At 33.2% G+C, this 19,193-nt stretch overlaps 1 protein-coding gene across 11 annotated transcripts in view; it reads left to right on the top strand.

The window, feature by feature from the left end:
• FRYL (FRY like transcription coactivator) overlaps positions 1–19,193 on the top strand; it is a 272,059-nt gene that overhangs the window by 71,741 nt on the left and 181,125 nt on the right. For 10 of the 11 annotated variants that reach the window (XM_025040241.1, XM_025040245.1, XM_025040250.1 and 7 more), the window contains exon 2: positions 208–381. The exons of the other annotated variant lie outside the window; for it this stretch is intronic. The gene's annotated coding sequence lies outside the window, so the exon portion shown is untranslated. The remainder of the gene's footprint in view (positions 1–207; positions 382–19,193) is intronic. 11 annotated transcript variants of the gene reach the window in all.

The following is a 19,193-nucleotide window of genomic DNA, read 5'->3' as shown; positions in this document are numbered from 1 at the left end:
ATAGTTGAGATTTTATTTTGATAAGTAAGTTCTTCTTGGCCACATTCGCAATTATAAAAGCTAATTTCAATAATGATATATGAAAACTGCTAAAATGTTACAACTTTTGTTTTAAACATGGCTGTTGCTAATAACCAACCGTATTTCTTGCTTTTCTCTCCCTCTCTCTCTCTCTCTCTTTTTTTTTTTTTTTTTTTGGTCTTCCAGATTTTATCATTCCATATTCTGCTTCGTACATGGTGAATCACTACTGCTTTGCACCGGTGTGCCCATTTGCGTGCCTATAAAGTACAAGCTCCAGATTGAAAAAGCTTCTAGATGGATCCTTTCCAAACTTGGTGTCTTTTCTACAAACTGTGCCTCAACAACCCTTTCTAAGTGGTAAGGATATGTACTTTTAAAAAAATAATAGAAATTTGTAGAACAATTTTTTGATTGTTATCCCCATTTTTATGCTTTCCTTTATTTTTACATATGAGTAGTACCTTTTCTTTTTGCTACTTTAAAAGAAATCATATCTAAAAATAGCAGTAACAGGTTTTTGGAGGCTTCAAAACATTCTTTCCATATTCTGGGTTCAGTAGAATGTGTAATTATAAAGAAGAAACTTTATGTGTGTGTACTTTATATACTCTATAATTCCTTATTGTAAGGCTGAGGTGGTTTTTTCTGTTACTATCTCTTTTTTTTTTTTAATCTATTTAGGTATTTGAGTACATTGGGTCAAGAACATCCTTTTAATTTTCTAGCAGTTGTAAGTTATATATACATTTATGGAGATGGTAAGAGAGGTGTGTAATGCCAGCTCTTTTCATAGCATGGCAGTGTGTGCCTTTTCATATTCTAACATTTTTTTGAATCATAGATGCTAGTTAGCCAACATGTTTTTGATCATCTTTGAGATTTGCTCAACACATTTTGGGGGTGCGGGGAGAGAGCAGTAAAATTGAGCATAACAAATTGCTGAAATTAGAGACCTGTAAAATAAAATTATTGAAGTAGGCTCATTTTGAGTGTCAGTCAACAAATATTTACCAAATGCCTTCTATTTACACTCATTTTGAGTGTCAGTCAACAGATATTTACCAAATGCCTTCTATTTGGCATTATGAGGAAGTAAGTCACCAATGGAAACCATGGTGTTAGATGAAGATGCAAGGCAGGGAGGTCGAGTGAAGAATGGTGTACGTTTTAGCTTTACTTCTAATCATTAATTGCATTGCGTTTTTGAGTACAAGTTAATTAACCTTAGTAGAACTGGTTTTCTCACCTATGAAATGAGTGAATTAACTAAATGATTTATAGTTTCTTGGTGCTGTCACACACCTAACACTTTATGATTATAACGAACAAATTGATAGATTTTTGTTTTTTTGAAGGATATTTTTTCTTTCCTAACTTATCTGGTAAAGATATTTTTAGGCAATTTTCTCTGAATTGTGGAGTTAGAATAAGATCTTCACTATCAGAACATTTTTCAATTAACCATTTTCTTTTGAACCATTTTCTCTTCACATTCTCATCCTTCTCTTTTGACCTCTAGAATTATCTTTCATTTGACTCAGACGTTTACTGTCTCTCATATCATATTAATGACTCTAATCATGCTTCCTTGACCTGTCTTGCATCCATCATTTTCACCTTAGTAATTTTCCAGGATCATTACGTCTTAACCAGTGGTTCTAATCATGGGACCCTTTTAAAACATATAGATACCTTCTGAAATGAGTTAGGCAGGTAGCTAGAACCAATTAGTAAACCAGCATTAGTTGACATTAGTTGACTAGGACTGGAGCTCAAAATTCTGTGTGCTACTCACAGCCATCACTTCTTGCCTTAGATCTCATCACCACCTGGACTACCTCCTATTCTGAGGTCTTGGAAAGTTTCTTGTCATGATCATAACCCTCTATCATGTCACACTTTTCAATTCTGTTCTTTGTCTTAGTTATGACTTGCAGTTTCTTGGCATTTTCTTGTTTTTCTAATCAAGTTAGTTATTTCTTAGCCTCATTATCTCTCTGTTGACCCAAACCCATGATCATTCTTGCAGCAGCATCTTACATTCTCTTGCCATTTTAAAATCCCAAGGAACCTGTTTTTACCAAATCTCAAACCTGTAAATTTGTCATCTACATTCTTTTTGTTTAGTTCTAGCTGCTTGATGCAGTTGGAAAAGTAGTTTGAATTTACTCAGCAATCATTTACTCGATCTCTAAACTAGTTCTTTTCAGAGTTGGCTTTTTACTCTTCCTTCTGAAGACCACATGTCTTGTCACTGTCAGGTTGCCTTTTTGGGGCTATCTGGCATACTTCCTGATCTATTCTTTTACTTTGGATTATTTTCTTGTGTCTGAAGAAGAAGTCTTTTGTCTTATTTTAATTTTTTTATGGAAAATTTAAAGCAAATACAAAAGTAAATAGGCTTGTATAATGAACTCCCTTGTGTTTATCACTCAGATTGAATAATTTTTAAGTCATGGCCAAATTGTCTATCTCTCACCAACTGCTCTCTCACTCCTGTATTATTTTAAAGGAAATCTTAGACATATAATTTCTTTGTATTTCAGTATGTATTCTTAAAGTATAAGGCCTTCTTAAAAAAAAAAGGTAACCATAATACCATTATCACCCTTAAAAAAACAGCAGTTCCAATATAATCAAATATTCAGTTGGTGCTAAGTCTGATTCTCTCATACATTTTTAAAGCAGTTGACTGGATTGAAGCAGGATCTAGATAAGCCCTCCCCCCATTGCACTTGGTTGATTTTTCTCTTAAGGTTTCCCCCTTAACTACCTCCCCTTTTTGTTTTGAAAATTTGTTATGTAAATTAGGTTTTTGTCCTGTAGATATGGATACTTCTGTTACCATTAATCACTATGAGGTGATTAAACATACTCATCTTATGTTTCTTGTTAATTGGTAGTTGGATCTAGAGACTTGCTCAGATTCAGGTTGAGAGTCTTTTGGCAAGTCTGTGTCTTTGGCAAGTGTGTCTCTGGTGCAGACACGTCTGCTTGTCTCTGATTAGTTGCCATTTGTGCTCAATGCTTGTAGATGAGAGGTTGGCAAACTTTCTCTATAAGGGAGCAAGTAGTGGTTATTTTAGGCTCTGTGGGCCATCTGGTCTCCTCTGCAGCAACTACTAAACTTTGCCCTTATTTGAGAAAGCAGCCTTAGACAAAATGTAAATGAATGGGTATAGCTATATTTCAGTGAAACTTTATTTACAAAAATAGATGATAGACTCTCTGCTTTAGGTCTATTAAATCATTAGAGGGTGCAAGATAGTGATATTTTAATACTGTAACTTTACTGTTCTTATGTGAGGGGGAATGTTCTATAAAGAGAAACTGTTCCTTATTGTCTTGTAATACAGTTTGTATGGTCATATACCACATAACAATGTTTTGGTCAACGAAAGACCACATATATGACAGTGGCCCTATAAGATTATGATGGAGCTGAAATATTCCTATCGCTTAGTGATGATGTAAATGTTAAAACATCGTAGTGCAACACGTTACTCATGTGTTTATGATGCCAGTTGTATAGTATAGCACACAGATTGTGTACAGTACGTAATATTTGTTAACGAATAACTGTGTTACCAGTTTATGTATTTACTATACTTTTTTCATTTTAGAATGTACTCTCTTCTTATAATAAAAAGTGTGCCATAAAACAGTATGCTTTGTTACGCCGGCAGCAGCCTCATACATCACTTGATCGCATCATTTTCTCTTGCTCTTGATTTAATTTCATGTTATTTTGTGTAGAACATGCTGTACAGGCTTGTAGCCTAGGAACAGTAGGCTACACCATAGAGCCTAGGTGTGTAGTGGGCTATACCATCTAGGTTTGTGTGAGTACACTCTGCTGTGTTCACGCAGTGATGAAATCGCCTAACGATGCATTTCTCAGAATGTATCCCTGTCATTAAGCAGCACATGACTATATTGTAGGAGAGGTTGGATAAAAGCTTGATAGTTTCCCTTGACTTACCAATTTTAAAAAATGAGTTGGTTATATTAGCCTTCTCCAGCACTGACCAATTACAGTCTTCCTTTCATCCTTGGACTTACTAACTTTTATATTTAAACAATTTAGATTAAAAAAAAATTTGTTAGGGTCATTAACCTTATCGATGCTTAAATTATTTAATCTTTGGCCAGTGGGAGCCTTTTCAAGTTGCTTGCTGAGCTATTTTAACATCACTCTAGCAGTTTGTGATAGCTTCTTTATCTGGTAAGACAAGAAGTTCCAGGCTCATCACGTACCTTTCCTCCTCACACCTGGTATCAGCAATTTCTTTAGGGAGCCCTGATTTCTTTATTAGGAATGGAATTTCAAGACTACAATCTGAGTTCTAGGGTTCTCATTGCTAATGGATTGATCACTGTTTCTAGGCCTTTCTGCTAGTCAGAACTAGGAAAAAAGTTTTTTAAAGATGAACCTCATGAGTTCATACTGATACATCTAATTCAGGTTTCAGCACTATAGGATTTTAATTTACTCTTTTTAAATTTACATTGGTATCTTTCTCTCAGCTGAGAATCCTGGATCTCGGTGACACCAGGAATAATACAATTAGAACATTACATAATTACTTATTTATAGAACCCCCTTATACACACAACAGTCTCAGAATATCAAAACCAATGTTAAAATTTTGTCTGTCTGCCTTCTTTTGCTCAATATTATGTCTGTGAGATTTACCCATGTTGTATTTAATACTAGTTTGTTTTTTTCATTGCCTCATAGTATTCCATTGTTTGAAATACCACAGTTTTTTATCCATTCTCCAGTTGATGGATATTTGAGTTGCTTCTAGTTGAGATGTTTATAGATAAACTTGCTAGGAATACTCTTGTACATATCTTGTGGCGGACACATACACTTTTTTCTCTTGGATATATAGATGCTCCTTGACTTACGATGGGTTATGTCCTGATAAACCTATAGTAAGTTGAAAATGCATTTAATACACCTAACCTACTGAACATCATAGCCTAGCCTACCTTAAATATGCTCAGAACACAGTATCCAAAAAACACAGGACATCTGTGATCACGTCCCTGACTGGGAGCTGCAGCTTTCTGTGGCTGCCCAGCATCATGAGGGAGATCAAACTGCATTTTGCTAGCCTGGGAAAAGATCAAAATTAAAAAATTAGAAATGCAGTTTCTACTGGATGCACATAATTTTGCACTATTGTAAAATTGAAAAATCGTAAGTCAAACCATCATAAATTGGGGACCATCTGTCTACCCAGCAATGGAATTTGCAGTTCTTCCCTAGGAATGTTTAGTGAAAGTATTGTATATTAATAATCTATCACTGTGTAACAAATCACCCCCAAATTTAGTGTCAATTTTTGTAGTGTGCAGCTTAGCCGGGTGCCTTTAGCTCAGAGTCTCTCATAAAACTGCAAGCTAGGTGTCAGCTGAGGGCACAGTCATCCCAAGGCTCAATTAGAGAGGCCAGAAAGGATTCTTCTGGGGGGCTTTTGAGTGTACTCATGCGATTAGTGGCAGGTCTCAGTTCCTTTCCGGCTGTTTTTTGAACCAGAGACCAGTTCCTTGGAGTCTCTCCATAGGGCAGCTGGTTGTTAGTTCGGAGCAAGAGAGAAAGGATATCCAAGGTGGAAGCCATGGCCTTTTCATAACCTATTCTTAGAGTGACAGCCCATCACATATGCTGCATTCCTTTAAAAAAATTATTGTGGTAAAATATATATAACATAAAATTGATCATTGTAACCATTTTTAAATAGTTACAGTTCTTTGGCATTGAGTACATTCACATTTTTGTGTAGTCATCACTACCATCATCTCCAGATCTTTTTTCATCTTTCCAAACCAAAACTCTGTACCATTAAACAATAACTCCCCATTTCCCTCTTTCCCCAGCCCCTGGCAAACACCATTGTACTTTCTGTCTCCATGAATTTGACTACTCTAGGTACTTCATAAGTGGAATCATACAGTATTTGTCCTTTTGTGACTGGCTTATTTCACTCAGCATGTTTTCAAGATCCATCCATGTTGTAGCATGTGTCAGAATTCTATTCCTTTTTTAAAGCTGAATAATATTGCACGTATACACCACATTTTGTGTATCTGTTGATAGACATTATTTATTGATGGACATTTGTTTCCTCCTTTTTGGCTATTGTGAGTAATGCTGCTATGAACGTTGATGTTCTGCATTCTGTTTTTAGAAGCAAGTCTCTAAATCTAGTCCATACATAAGAGGAGGTAATCGCCTAAGGATGTCAATACCAGGAGGTAGGGGATCAGTGGACCTCTCAGAGGCTGCCCACCACACCGTTTAAGTCAGTTTTACTAAATGTTCTTTGTATAATTGTGCCACCAACTGGATATACATTTAAGTTCATTAATTTTATTTTTTGTATTTAATAATTGTTCTGAAGTGCAATTTTGTTTCGTAATCATGGATAATAGGTTCATGGTTCCAAAGCCAAATCAACAAAACAAGGTCGAGTTAAAGGGATATAAGTTCTGTTTTCTATGTCCTTTTTTCTCCTTCTCCTTCTAAGTAATTGTGCTCTAAAAACTTCAGTTTACTCTTTCATTTTGTTATTTTTTAATGTAAGCACACTATATATTCATATCCGTCCTTTCTTATGTAAATGATAGAATACTGTATACCTTGCCTTTTTTTACTTGACATATCCTGGCGATCACTCCTTAGTAGTACATTACTTAACTCCTTTTTTTATAGGTACATATTACCCCATTGTGTGAATAAATAAACCATAGTTTATTTAACCACTTCTCAATTGATGGGCATTTGGATTGTTTCTGGTTTTTTCGTAAGTAGTACTGTAGTGAGTAGCCTTGTGCGTATAAATGTCTTTTTATATTTTGCCATTGTAATTTGGGGCACATTCCTAGATGTGGAATTGCAAGGTCAAAGGGTAAATGAGTAAGCAGTTTTACTAGATATTGTGGCATTTATCTTCATGAGAATTTTATCTCTTTATGTTCTCATCAGTAAAGTATGAGGGCATCTATTTGTACATAACTTCAGCAGAACATGTTGTTAAACTTGTTTTTTTTTGCCAAATGGAATTTCATTGTAGTGTTAATTTCCATCTCTCATTATGAGTGAGATTGGATACCTTTTTTTAACTTTTAAAATTTCTTTTTTTATAGATATTTCAGAACCATTTAAATCAATAATGATTTATTTTATTTTTTAGATAACATTATGTTGAGGAACACATTTGACTGAATATCTTTTTATATGGTTAAGAGGCATCTGTATTTCTTTTTCCATTAACTTCATTTCTTTAGCCTTCTTTTCTCTAGATTTGTTGATATTTTCTATTTTATAAGCTCTTTACATATTAAGAATATCAACATTTTGTTTGTTTCCTCTTCCTGCCAGTTAAATAGAAGTATTTTCTAATCTGTCTTTAGTAATTACAGATCTGTTCAAATCACTTCTTTTCTCAAAAACTTATGGTGGTTCCCTGTGATGGTTAATGTTATGTGTCAACTTGACTAGGCTACAGGATTCCCACAGAGCTGGTAAAACATTATTTGTGAGTATGTCAGTGAGGGCGCTAGTAGAAGAGGTGAACATTTGGATTAGTAGACTAAGTAAAGAAGGTCCGCTCTCACCACTGTGAGTGGGCATCATCTAATCCACTCAGGCTCCAAATAGAACAAAAAGGCAGAGGAAGGGCAAATTTGCTCTCTGCATGACTTGGGACTTCCATCTTCTCCTACCCTCAGACATTTGAGCTCCTAGCTTCTGGCCTTTGGACTCCGGGACTTACACCAACAGTTACCGCCACCTCCTCTCCCTGCCTGGCCCTTGGCCTCAGACTGAGAGTTATACCACTGGCTCCCCTGGTTCTTAGGTCTTCAGACTCCTGCTGCATTATAGCTTTTATGGTTCTCCAGCTTGCAGATGGTGTATCATAGGACTTCTCAAGAAATCTTGGTAGCCAATTCCTATAATAAATCTCCTTTTATGTATCTCTGCATATCCTATTGGTTTAGTTTTTTCTGTAGTCTCTGAATCCTGACTAATATACTCCCTTATTGTGGAAAAATGAAAGCCTACCCGAAATTGAAGACGTCATTTTCTCTTCTCTTTTGAGACTGCTATCCTTTAGGCTGCTAGACTTGATACTTTTCTTCCTCTTTTCTTTAGCTCATCTTAATCTTCTGTCATGACATCTCTGCCTCCAGAACCTTATCTCCCCTCCTATTTTTTTTTCCCTGAAGGCTCTGCTCAAATCTTAATTATTTCTCTAATCCTTATTGTTCTTAAATCCTCTCAGGCAGGTTGATTTTTAACCCACATACCCTATTTTCTTTTGTTGATATGTCAGTTCTAAGAGTCTATGGTTGTATTAGAAATACTCATGTATTTATTTGGAGTGCAACCGATAAGAACTCAATAGATATTTGTTGAATGTATGAAATTAGGGAGCATTCCATGTGGTAGATCACTCGTTGACATCTCTTGTAAAAGAGGCAAGTTTCAAGTCCAATTTTACAAATACTTTGTATTGAACCTTTAAGGAGTGACCTCATTTAGAGATAGGGAAATCTTGCCTTTTGAAAGAGTCTTTACACTTCAATGAACATTGAATAATACTTATACTCTCTATAATAGTTTGACAAAAATATGTTTATATGGCAATATTAGAGAGTTCCACTTCAAGGGAGGTAATAGCATGTTTAGAGCATTAAACATTAGATTATTATGGTGGTGGAAAATGGCCAGTAAAATCATGAATATGTAGCATATGTAAATGTACTTCTGCTTTACACGAAGTATCTTGTAGACTAACTGTTCACTTGGCTAACTTGTTACCACATATCTTGCTAGGTTAGTCTGTATTTTGTGGTCTACTGATTTGTAGTAATCTGCATGCTGACGAAGATCAATATACTTGATTCTCATATGTCATTTTGTTTGTATATCAAGGTCAGCCAACATGTGTTTGTTTGTTTCTTGTGATGAGAAGGGTATTATCACTTATTGCCTATAAACTTGCAAAATGATATTATATACTCCATCTTTTTTATTCTTAACAGGTTTTCTTATCTCCCTCTCTTATTCCTCTCTTCATCCCTCTCCTTATAAATGAGGCGAAATCTCTAAGTTAATATAGCTTAGTATTGTGTAATTGTACTACATACCTTATGCTGCCTTCTCATATGAGGTCATTTCTCTGAAATTATAATGGAAATGGGGTTTATACAGATTTGTTTTACATGTGACTTTTCAGATATTAATCTTTTAGTCTCTTTGGACTGCTTCTTGGATTAAATGACTATTTTTGTCTTATACATATTGATGCAATAAAAGGGTTGAGAAAGCATAATAATTTTGGTTCCACACTGACTGGGATTTATTTTTGTTATTGGAAATATAGTAGGGACTAAACCTTTTAAACTTATTTATAAAAGTAAATTTCACAAAGTCACATCTAAACTTTTTGTTTTTTTTCAGCAATATTAACTAAGGACAGAGATTTTGGTTATATTAAATGAGATTAAATTAGGACATTAAGTTAGTTTCTGGAATATGATTTTTTAAAAAAATTACTTTGAAACATTAACGAGGGCAGGAGCTTATAGATAAGAATCAAATTATTTGGTACTGTGATCTTAAATCAAAATGCATTTAGTTTGGAATGATGAAAGTTTTTATTTTTAAAACTGAGAATCTGTAAAACAAAAAATGTTTCATGTGTCTTATGGTTTGGCAGGTTTATGAAAGTCTTAAAAGATAAAATTGTCATAAGTAAAATATCGCATTCCACATAGGATTTATGTAACTAGCAGTGAGGGTGAAAAAACCTGAAGTGAGAGAAATGACTCAGTTCTGCACTTTGCACTTTCCACATGTTATTTCCTCTCTCATTTCAAATCCTACATGAGTATATTACATCTCCAAGTATAATCACATCATTAATTCAGAAACCTGATGTGTTAAATGATAAGCATTTATTGTTTTGTAATAACTACATTAGTACCGTATTGGAACTTTCAACAACACTTTCCTTTTAGTACAGTGAGGGGGATGGTCCTAGAGCTGGATGAGTCACACCACACTACAGATTCTTTAAGGCCAGAGCTTATGTCTTATTCATTGTTTGCGTCCTTCACTACTTAGCTAGATAAATAGTTGGGCTTAGTACGGTAGAATTTTGTCTGTTCTTATTACTGTACCTGGTGTTAGGTTTCTAGAAAGATTAATTTTTTTTCCTTTTTGCTTTATTCTGATAAATCTTCCAGTTAGTCTTTACATCTAGCCTTATTATGATTTGAATGTTTATTAAAATTTTTAACAAGAAGAGGAGCATAACCTAAATTGCTAAGTTGGTCCAGAGACAACATTCAGAAGGGATTATTCCAATGACCCTGAGCTCCACTAAACTAAGCCAGGGACTGAGTATTCTTTCAACATAGAGCAGAAATAAACAAAAAGAGGCATGCAGGGACCAGGGACACTGGAGAAAAAGGATGATTTTAAGTGGAGTGAAGGGAAGGTTCATATTAAATCAAAGTTATGGCAATTAATAACTTGTATACTTTGTCAGGTTTTCCCTATAATGTAGAAACTGCCGACACAGAATTTTGCAGCTGATTGAATTATCACTGTGTTTAAACTGAGCATCCATCTTTGGGAAACATTTTAGGTTAAAGAATGCTGGCTGACTATAAAAATGTTTTTGCTTCTTGTTGGGTAGCCTAATATTTAAGTTACCAGACGGGATTGTTGAGAATCTCAGCATTTGAATTCTCAAAGGCAAGTAGCATTAATCATCTCATTGCCTATCCTTAGATGCTCCGTAAAAGACCATGTTTCTAACTCAAACAAAACGTGTGTATATATTACTATCACTCCCACTCTTCCAACTGAATCAGTGGAAATCATCTAATACGCATTAATGACTCTTGCATTTTAAGCAATTTATTACTGAGGAATGTTATATAACCTTGCTAAGTCTTTTTCTGGATGATTATAGAAGAAAAATTTAATGATGTTATTTCTCATTTTTTTTTTAATCATCATTATAAATGACTTCATAAATTATTTACCAATAAAACTTGTTACCAAATTTTGTCAATGAAAAAAAGAATTCTGGCCGAAATGGGAATGTCATTCTCTTTTATAAAGTTATTCTTCGACTTTTAAAATAATAGTAAGACATTAATGGAAGATGCTTGAATTTAAATAAGCATCTCTGTGATGCTTATTTAAATTTGTTGGTTATAATATGATTTCTTTTCCCACCTATTTTTTACTTTTGATAAGGCAAATTTATTCTTTCTTCATGAAATATTTGAGATAAACTCTGTGTTAATTATGCTTAATTATCTTTATTTGGGACTTCTTTAGCTTTTGTTCTGAGGTTCAGAATGAATAAAAAGACATTGAAATCATCATAATTGCATTTTAATTTAAGAACTTTATCTCATAAAACTCCATATAACAGCTTATTCTTTTAAAATATGAAAATCCAGATGTGCAGTATTTATCAGCTCATTTATTACTTTGTCACTTTCCACAGCTGCAATGTTGAACATTTACAGAAATTATGGGTTTATTTGGGGTAAAATGAAGTTGATGTGTGTAAAGCACCTCACCTAGTTTCTCACACATAGTAGGCACTCAGTAATTAGTGGTCGTTACTGTTGTTATTATTATTGGGTACTTAATTAATTTTGCTTTCTAGAGTGCCATTTTTAGGGTGCAGTGAACCCATTCTGAATTCTGCCCTCCTATGCTTGTAATTTATTTAGACTGACTTAGTGACTGTGAAGAATAAAGCTTACTGGTGGAGTGGGGTGGAGCTTTTTGACTTTTGTGTATAAATCCTTTTAGAGTTACTGGATGTCCTGGAATGTGAAGGATTAAGCTTTGTGACATGCTCTATATGGTCATCAATAGAGAATGAACAGATTTGGAATGTTGTTTTGTTACTAACTTTGAAATGTGTTATTTCCCATACAGAGGATGTTGATCTGAATAAATTGCTTCTTATTCTTTATAAATTTCTAGAGTGAGAGGAACTCTCAGTCAACAGTAAACCTTACCCAACACAATACTTTCTTTCATAAACGTGGAGAGGAGGCAATCCCCAGACAACTATTTCTGAGATAAAGCCAGGTGCTATTGTGTAAGTAGGAGGGTATGTGATAGCACCCAACTTTGGACCTTGTCACATTTGGACTTGGAGGCCTACCGTGAGATGGTCATCTTTATTAAGCTTTAATATATTATTTAAACACTTCTATCAATAGCTAGCCAGCTCCTCAAAGAGAGGCAAAAAGCCATTCATGTAATTGTAGATTGTTGCCCAGTTAAATCCTCTGGCAACTGAGGCTGTGAGTACCACTTCCTTGGTGAAATCTTTTCTGTCCCCTCCTCCACTTAAATTGATGACTGTCCCCCTTTTTCCTGATCGTAACTTGAACATAACTTCTTTCAAAGCACCTAAAACATGACATTGCATGTGTCTCTGTTCCAGCTGGTCTTTAAGTCTCCTGGATGGTGGCAGTTGTTTGTGTCTGTGTAAGTGTCAACCAAGTACAGATTCTGGGAGCTCAGGGTTGACCTTCAGTCAGTGTTAAATGGAGTGTTTTGTGGATACTCCTCAACATTAACTGGCCCAATTACATTGTTTGCTGTTATCTCTAACAATTCTTTAATGCAAAGCCTCTAGAGAGCCTAGTCCCATCCTGTATCCTATGCCACCCCCATCATTCTCATCCTCATTTCTTTTTCTGTCACCAATGAGAATTCTCTGTTTCCTTTCTTTCTATCAAAGAACAGTTGAAGTCCTTTTCCATGAAACTTTTTAAAGGTATATTTAATTTTATTTAGTAGGAATTAAAATTTAGAAATCCAAGAAAAGGTGAGAAATGTTAGCCAGAACTGGAAGTTTGGAATTGGCTCATTAAAATACGTTATTCTTTTAAGTAACAAAAACATATATGTAAACATTTCATAATTTAAAAATCAAATTATATTAACTTTGGTAAAATCTAGATTTTTTTTTCCCCGCAAATAATTCAAAACTTCAAAGTAATGGGGATTGTACATAAAGCTTATGGAAAGTGAGAGTTGTGTTTTAATTTTCAGATTGTTATGAGAAAGATATCTTTTATTGCATGATATGGCATTTTATGACATATTAAAGGTATAACGATTGACCTTCATTGTCTTTTTTATATAGTTTTATTATGACTTAAAATTGGGAGTCTTTTACGCAGACTCCTTTATCTCACCTCCTCCCCCACACTTCAATTAAACCATAATAGTTTATTGAAAGTTAATGTGTATAGGAAAAAACTTCGATGTCGCTGATTTTTTTTTTTTTTTTTTTAAGAAAACTATCCCTCTAAAGACAAAAGCAGAGGAGGCCTTTTGAGCCAAAAACTGGTGAACTTTAGAGTACTATAAATCCTGGTTGAGTTATAAAAGTTTTATATTGTCCAGTCCTCCACCGTTATTTTTCTTTTGTGCTGGGCCTGCATTTTGCTTATTTCTTTGATCATCGATAATGATATCATTAAGCAGGCAGGGGAAAAAAAGGTATTTATAATGAAACTAAAAGGAATTTAATTTGATTCTGAGTTTTAGAATAATTTTACAGTGAATTATTTTTAATACCTTTTATAGATAAAGTAACAAGAATAATATTTGTTTTGTTATATATTATATATATGCACATACATACACATATGTTACATATGTTTTAACATTTTTATGCTAATGAATTTTCAAATAATATACAGTAGCGTTGATTTTTATATTTGCTAGTGGAAAACATTTAAATGACAGATACCTTTACATTTATGCTTAGTTTGCATATTAGTTGAGTTTAAGCTTTAGTGCTTTATTATTTTTATGAAAGCCGGTTTTCTAGGCATTGTGGTAGATGTTACTATGAATTTTTCACCCTTCAGGGACTCATTGTCCTAGAGCCAACTCTTAGGACCACAGAATTTTAGAACAGGAAGAAATTTAAGATATTATTTTCTCTTTGTGTGTGTGTGTGTGTGTGTGTTTAAGGGGCAGTCCTCTGATTCCTACCTGTTTCATTGTCTCCTGTCACCTGATTCCTATCCTCCCAGACATATAATACTGTCATTTTCTGTGCAAGGTAAAGAGGAATTTAAGCAGTTATGTGATCACGAAATGTATATTTCCATCTCCTTTGTGTGGTAAGCAGGAAGAGATAAAGCCATTTTTTTTTTCAGGCCAATTATTTAGTCCAGGGATTTAAAACTGTGAAGTCAAGAAATCATTTTAGTGGGTACTGACTGGAATATAAAACTTTTTTGAAAAAAAAAAAAATAGTTTGGAGACTATCAAAATGTATTGCAGATTATGTCACATGTGTCATGTAGGTGTGTATATATGTTATGTTGTTATATAAAATGTGTTATAAGTACATTTACATAACTTTTTTTTTTTTTTTTTTTTTTTTCCTGCAGTGAAGAGTTTGGAAAACATGTCTCTAATCTGCCCATTTTGCCCTTGTTTTCAGTTTGGGGAGCAGCCATTGATGTCCTTATCTCTAGATGCGTTACTTATTCTTTTTGCTGTGCTCTCTCATTGTCATGATCTGACTCCACGGTAAAGTGTTTGCTACACAGGTAGAAATATACAAGGTGATATTTTCCCATAATCTATCTTAATAAAAGATGTACAGAGAAATAGTTTTTTCATTACACTATTTTATAAAAAATGTTTTTAAATTAATTTTAATATATTTTTTTTTTTTTTTTTTTTTTTTTTACTGCAGTGAAGAGTTTGGAAAACATGTCTCTAATCTGCCCATTTTGCCCTTGTTTTCAGTTTGGGGAGCAGCCATTGATGTCCTTATCTCTAGATGCGTTACTTATTCTTTTTGCTGTGCTCTCTCATTGTCATGATCTGACTCCACGGTAAAGTGTTTGCTACACAGGTAGAAATATACAAGGTGATATTTTCCCATAATCTATCTTAATAAAAGATGTACAGAGAAATAGTTTTTTCATTACACTAGTCTTGCTTGCCTGCCTTTTGGGTACAAATAAACACTTTGGCAGATCTAACTGTTAATCTGTAAGTATTGTTTATGATGAGCCTAACTTGGTACCAAAATGTGATTTAAGCACCAAGAGAATTTGGATTATTTAATACTAGTACATAATAAAACTACTTATCAAATATTCATGTGGGCACATACAGAGGCATAATTGTATTCTTATAGTGCACAATATAAATACTGATATTGTTTTGGAGAGTCAGCAGGGTATGATGAAGCCATGGTTTGGAAAAAGGCATTGTAGTATGTTTTTATCTGTGGGAATTACTGGCAAGTGTAATTGAGAGATTCTAAATACCGTAGTTGTTTACTTCACTTTTGAATTTGGTTTACATGTTTTTGGTCTTGTTCTTTATTTTTTTTTTAATTAATCATTGAGTTATTGTTCTGTAAGACCTATAGTAGAAGCTAAACCGTAATTGTTTTATCTATTTAATAATTATAACTTCTTTTAAAGATTTAAAACAATTTCTTCTTACTAAGGATAGTTTAAAAAGTATTTAAAGAAAGAGAATAGTGAAATGAATGTTCATGTGCCCATTCCTCAGCTTCAACATTTATCAATTCTTTGTTACATCTATCCACTTTCTTTCTCTAATTCGCAATTATTTTGATGAAATTTCTTTGTCATAGAACATGATCTGTAAATATTTCAGGATATATTTTTGAAAGACAAAGACTTCCATCTCTAGACATATAGAGTGGAATCTTAGGAACGTTTTTGAGGAATGCGCTGAAGTAATGGATACTGAAATTGTGTTTGGAATGTTAGAGTAATAAAGGAAAAATGAGATCCTCTAAATGGAATAGATGGAAAAAGAGAAACACCTGATAAGCAGTTGTACCAAACAAACAATGGAAAGGTTACAATGAAAAAGTCAATTAATAATTTTTAAGTACCCATGGCTAAAAGGGAGACATTGACATTTTTCAACACCTAGTATGTGTCTACGTTCCATCCAGGTCAGTAGAGGAGTAAAACCATGTGTATATTATACCATATGAGGTAGAAATTCTGTTTCTTGAGGGGGAAAAAAATCAAAGATGTATACTAACACTGCCAATCAAGATATTCACTGCAATATTTATAAGCAGTGAAAAATTAAACCTAATGTTTAATAATGATGGAATGATTAAATAAGACACATAATAAAATTTTAAAATATTGTAATATTTTGTGACCACTAGAGATGATACAATATACTAATTTTATAAAATGTTTAATGCATGTTAAAATACCTGAAAGAAATTAACACAGATATTAACATGAATTAATAGTGGCTATCTGTAGGTTTTGAATTATGAGTGGTATTTATTTTTTCATTCCTGTTTTTTGAAAGTGTTGCAGATTTGTCTATCTGTATGTGCTAATATATAAGTTAATAAATAATAAACATTTATTGAGTACTTACTATGTGTCAAGCACTATTTAAGCTCATTTCATCCTTATACTGAATTGTCATACTAGCCCTAAGAGGTTTTATTATATTACCCTTATTTTATAGATGAGGAAATGGAGGCATAGAGAGATTGAGTCTCTTCTTCTAAGTTTATTTGATAATTTGAGTCTCTTCTTCTAAGTTTATTCTTTGCTTCTAAATGTAGTTTTACCTCCAATAATTGGAAACATACTATAAATATTATTTTGTTTTTCTACTTCTTACTTAAAAATATTTGGTGAATATTGTGACATTAGTAAAAATATTTTTTAATTGATGGAATTAAATTAATTAATTTAATATTTTTTAATTTTATCTGAATATACTATGATTTTTTGAACTGGTCATTTGTTTATGTTATGTGCCTCCCTGCAGCATTTTGCTCATAGGAATAATGGTACAATGAACACTTTGTAACCAATGTAAATAAATCCAAGTGTGCATTCTCAGTTATCTCTCTAGAAAAAGCTCATAGAAATGGAATTATCGGGTCAAAGAACATAAACATTTTAAAGGCTTTTGATACAAGTTGTGAGATCACAGGTGAGAAATGATCATTTCTCCTTAAATTTAGAGAGTTGTTCTCGGGCTATAAATTCGGGAGAAATAGGTCATCTAAACATCAATGAGAATTTGTGCTTTCATAGTTGCGCTTACAGAAGTCGACTTTTCTGAGCTCGTAGGAGACAGTAAACAGAAAAAGAGCAGAGACAGACTTTGGAGATTAAATTGGGGCATTTCCTTGCTCAATGACCTTAAGCAGCTGCTTCTTCATTTTTCTTATTAACTTAAAATTTGGATTAGCTCAGAACATTTTTATTACAGATTGTTTTATGAAAACATACAAAGTATACATATCAAATTTGCGTGAATTTTCTTTGATGTTTGATTTAATAACCTCGGGGTCATATTAAGTAGAGCAATTTCCATTGCATAATTTTAAAATTATAGCTATAAAAGGCATAACACATTAAAAAATTTTCAATTACAGTTGCCATATAATATTATATTAGTTTCAGGTGTACAACATAGTGATTAGACATTTATATAACTTATGAAGTGATCACCCTGACAATTCTAGTATCCTCTGACACTGTATATCCTGTGACTGTTTTTTAATATTAATTAATTAGTTAATTTTTAATTTTTCAATTAGAGTTGACACTCAGTGTTATTTATATTAGTTTCAGGTATACAGCATAGTGGTTAGACTTTTATATAATTTATGAAGTGTTCCCCGATTAGTGTAGTACCCACCTGACAGTATATACAGTTATTACAATATTATCGACTGAATTTCCTATGCTGTACTTTACATCCCCATGACTGTTTTGTAACTGTTAATTTATACTTAATCCCCTCACCGTTTTTACTACCCTCTCCCAACCCCACTCCAGTCTGGCAGTCAGTACTTTGTTCTCTATATCTATGAGTCTGTTTCTGTTTTATTTGTTCATTTATTTTGTTCTTTAGATTCCACTTATAAGTAAGATCATATTGTATTTTTCTTTCTCTGACTTATTTCACATCACTTATTTCACCCTCTAGGTCCATCCATGTTGTTGCAAGTGGTAAGATTTCATTTTTTTATGGTCGAGTATTATTTTATTGTATTTATGTTCCATATCTTCTTTATCCAGTCATCTGTTGATGGGCACTTAGGTTGCTTCCATATCTTGGCTATTGTAAATAATACTACAATAAACATAAAAGGTATAACACATTGATTAGAGTCTGTGATGGCCCTGGAAAATGTTTTAATGTTGCACTTTAAAAAAAATCATTTTTTTAAGGGGCACTTATTTTTTTTTGTAACAAGCAAGAACAGAAAAACTTTCAGTTAACTTAATTGAAGGTTTCTGTTAAGTGATTAAGATTTTATTTTGGTTCCTCTTAAGCATGTTTTTTGCCAGAAGCTCATTTAGGCGACTTCTGCAAAGACTTTTTAATTGAAGATTTGGGCAGGGGAGGAGAATTTTATTAAGGAGGTTCAGAGAATAATGAATGAAATAAAAAAATTCTCCTATGAAGCTACTGAAGAAGTTAGAATTGAATTTTCTGGGAAGACGAAGATCGAAAAAGGGTAATCTGATAGTCTAGAAATTTGTGAGTTGTACAAATGGAATAAATAGAAAACATTCAATTGAAAATTGAAGTCTGTAAATATTTTAATGGAAAAGAATACTACTTTTTACTACGAATAGTAGAACTATGAAATCTATAGATCTCTGTGTGGCGTAGTTAATAGTAATGGGTTTTAAAAGTTCGTGATGGGAGTTCATTGCAGATTCAGTGAGGTTGATGTCGTACAGGTCAGCTTCTACATCTGTCCAAAAGATTTCTCTTGGTGTTTTAGTCTATAGATGAGTAGGTAGAGTATTCATATGATAATTTTGTGGTTGAATTTCTTTCTTTTTTCTTTGCCAACATGGAATTTAATAGGAAAATTATTCTAAACCACACATATTCATCAGTATATTAGAAAATGTTGTACTGTGATACTGTTTTCATTTGATTCAATGAATGAAACCTTTATAGAAAACTTCTTATTAAATTTGTGAATGAAAAATTTTGCTAATTGTTTTCATTAGATCAAGTAGTATGACATTAACAGCTATTCTGGCTAAAAATGTAAAATCAACAAAATGTTGATTAA

Source organism: Pteropus alecto, unplaced genomic scaffold (genome assembly GCF_000325575.1).
Source record: "Pteropus alecto unplaced genomic scaffold, ASM32557v1 scaffold57, whole genome shotgun sequence".
Taxonomy (NCBI): Eukaryota; Metazoa; Chordata; class Mammalia; order Chiroptera; family Pteropodidae; genus Pteropus; species Pteropus alecto.
Note: the sequence above shows the minus strand (reverse complement) of the source record. Positions and strands in the feature narration are given on the sequence as shown.